Here is a 3,440-nt window from a genome sequence, read left to right on the forward strand (position 1 = left end):
AAATTCAAGACATATTTAACACACATGGCGTCTAAGAACGTCGCTTCATATTTGATTTTGACCTTCATCAAATACTAAACAGAACACGTCTAAATTATTTTTTTGGGCCGATTAATCACCGATTAAGAAGACTTTGACTTAGTGTTCTCTCTCATTCTCACAGCCGCCAAATCACCACTATTGGTGGGTTGTCTGCCATGCTGAGAGCGAGGTCCTCTATAGATTTGTAAATGGTAACTACAAATAAAATACTACTCTACTGCAGACGCGCAAGACAACCGAAGGAATAAACTCTGAACACGATCGAATTACTGTACCCGCACATACTCAGAGCAATAAATTCTTAAGGAAGGGACGAGCCGGAGACGCTGGGGTTCAAGGAAGCGAAGCGGAGCAGCTCCTCGTCGGCCTCGAGCTCCTCCATGTCCGCTTCGCTCAGCGTCAGCCAGACCTCGACCCCCTTCCCGTCCCGGGCGTCCATCAGTGTAATGATGTTCTTGTACCCCAGGCCGGCCAAGCTGACCCACGCTGGCGTCCCCCACCCAAAGTCTGCGGCATCGTAGAGTCCGAGCCCGCACAGGCTGCTGCATAAGTAGAAGTCGACATCTCCACTGTTGATCAGCGTGCCGTCCTCGGTAATAGCCTCCACTATCCTCTTGCTGCTCACTCCGCCACCGCTCAGCCTTGGCATGTGGTTCTCGAAGTACTCTCTCTTCGCCTCCCTGATGTTGCTCACCAACTTCCTCAGCTCCATCTCGCTCTCCTCCGCCCAGGGGGCGATCTCCACCTTGAGGGCCCGGACCAAGTTTCCCATTGCGGCATCCAAGAGCCGCTCTGGGAGCCGCCTCCGGAGGTTCACTGCTTGGTACAGCAGTAATCGCCGCCCGGGATTCTTTTTCCTTGAAGCGCGGGCCACACACCCCCCACGAGGGCCACTACGGCCTCCACCCGGGTTGGCTCCGGCACAGCCTCACTGGCAGAAAACGGGATGATCTCAGTGGGATCGAGCACGTACCTCCTTGTCGTGAACCTCCCTTTATGGAGCACCACCCGGGGTGAGGTGGCAGCCAATTCGGCCAACGGCAGGAACTGCGCCGACGCCGTGTCAAGCGGCAGGATTTCAATACCAGCGTTGACTTCGCCAAGGAGGGCACCTGCAGACCACCCCTTGATGAAGGTGCTTAGGGTGGAGGCATCAGCGATCTTGTGCGAGACGCAGACCCCGATGGCGAGGCCACCGCAGCCAAAGGTAGTGGCCTGGACGAGCAAGAGGTGTCCTGTGAAGGCCTCTGGCGACTCGGTGTCGATGGGGAGGAGCTTGCACAAGGAGGCCGGGCAGGGGCAGTCGAGGACGTGGGAGAGAGGGCAGTCGACTACAGCTTCCACGAACTCAGCACCGCCGTCGTCGCAGTCGATGTAGAGGTTATCCCTGATCCTCCCGGCGAGTGGGTAGAATCGAGCGAGCACTCTCGACAACGACGACTTGAGATGACTCGACCCTTGAGGAGACGAAGCGCGGGTGTTCGAGGTGTAGAAGAGGAGGACTAGGTAATTTTTTAAATTTTTTTAAAATTTTGAGTTTTGAGAGTTATGAATTTTTTTATTTTTTTATTTTCCATTTTCCATTTTCTCTTTTCTTTCTTTTTCCTTTATTGTGGCAGGCGAGGGTCACGGCCCTTGCCCAGGTCCTCGCCCGGTCGAATCTTTATGTAGTTTGGCCTCTAACAAGAGGTCTTTCTTACTAGAAGATATTGGTGTCCTAATAAATAACGCAAGTATTGACTAATTCCAAGATTTTGTTGGATTATAATCTACACTGATTAGATTAGAGGGGATCTCCGTTGTGAGACAAGTTGGCCCGCCTTGTCTTTACATTAATTTGGATGAAATCGAAGGTTAAGGAAAACAAAAAGATTCGACTCCAAATGAGTAAAGGCCAAAATGCACAAAACCGAAATTTTCGGATTATGTCCTTCGCCATCCCAGAGCATCAAAAGACTCGGACTCTGAAAGGACTCTATCGGTGCACGAGCTCGGGCGATAATCAAAGGTAAAATTGTGACATAAAAAAAACTATGCTATATAATCGGGAGGAGTCAGCTTAAATAATTTTTATTTTTATTTCCATTCCCATTCCGTTAATGTGTATTTGGATCGATGTCATGTTTTGCTTTCCTTTTTGGAACTTGACGCTCGGTTTTTTGAGCTATTGGTCCATTCTGTGTGTTCGAGTGGATTTACACCAATAAGGCCACTTACACTTCTCTCATCTTCACTTTACTTATGTAAATTTGTCTCAACCCTTCAAGGTTTGTGCAATTGGTTGGGGCCAAGGGGGCCTCCAGCTTAGGAATTAGACGCCACCCATTCGAATTCCATTAACTACGTGCGAACTGCTCTGGTCAGAGCCATATGCACAAGCCAAAAGTCCTAAACTTAGTCGATTCATGAGACTGGCAAGGTTCTTCATGGGATACAGACGGCCGAATCTTCATGCTTGTGCTCAAGATTGTGAAAAAGAAAGTTTAGATGATGGTAAACATTGACATGTGGCAAAGAAACACAGGAAAAAGGCCACGGACATGGACTTGACATCTTTTGTTTATCAACAAATACATCAATTCTGCTAGTGCGCCACCTAGAGTCAAACAATTCAAATAATCACTCTATCCACCAAAAACTAAAGATCAGAAGAATATCAAGAAGCTACTCGTAGAACTGGCCAAACCAAGATTGGCCCACCCAAAAATAAAAAGGCCGGACAAGAAGGGCCAGTGACTACCAAGTCTTATTGGTCTATCTTTGTTTTAAGTTGAATCAAGTTTGCTTATTTTAAAAGAAGTAAAAGTTACTTGACAGAACCCTTAATTGCCTTTTGAAATTCCGTGGATTAATAGCTTCATACATAAATTTATTGGACATTTTTCCTTCATGTGGTTTTAAGCTCCTGAAATTCATTAGAGAAAACATTAAGGACGCGAATGATAACCATTCTGTTGTCGGTAATTATTTCGGATCATACATAAATTTTTCTATTTCTATTACCGGACAAGTTTCTAGATAGAGAAATGTGATTGATAGCGACACAAAATTTTATTGCCGAAACAAAAAATCATTTGATAACAGCATAAAATTTCTATGGTTATCGATTGCTCGTCGAAGACCGGCGACAGAGATGCAAAAAACCGGGAGACCGCACATGAGAGAGGAGTGAGCAATGAGAAGAATTTTTATTTATATTTTTGTTCCAGAAATAGAAAAACCAAAAAATATCTACTTCTCATTTCTAGTTCAAACCTATTTCAAGGTTAAAAATTTGTCCCGAAATTAGAAAAATGAAATTATTATACTAAATAAATTTTTGTTCCAGACTTTTTTTAGGAACAGAAAAATAAAAAAGCAGAGACATAAAATTGTTATTATTCGCAACCTAAAAGTAC

The 3,440-nt window shown here is 45.4% G+C and overlaps 1 pseudogene; it reads right to left on the reverse strand.

The window, feature by feature from the left end:
• Nucleotides 1-315: 315 nt before the first annotated feature.
• Nucleotides 316-2,134, reverse strand: LOC115755126 (annotated as a pseudogene).
• Between the last annotated feature and the right edge of the window lie 1,306 nt (nt 2,135-3,440).

The sequence above is a fragment of the Rhodamnia argentea genome, chromosome 1 (genome assembly GCF_020921035.1).
Source record: "Rhodamnia argentea isolate NSW1041297 chromosome 1, ASM2092103v1, whole genome shotgun sequence".
Taxonomy (NCBI): domain Eukaryota; kingdom Viridiplantae; phylum Streptophyta; class Magnoliopsida; order Myrtales; family Myrtaceae; genus Rhodamnia; species Rhodamnia argentea.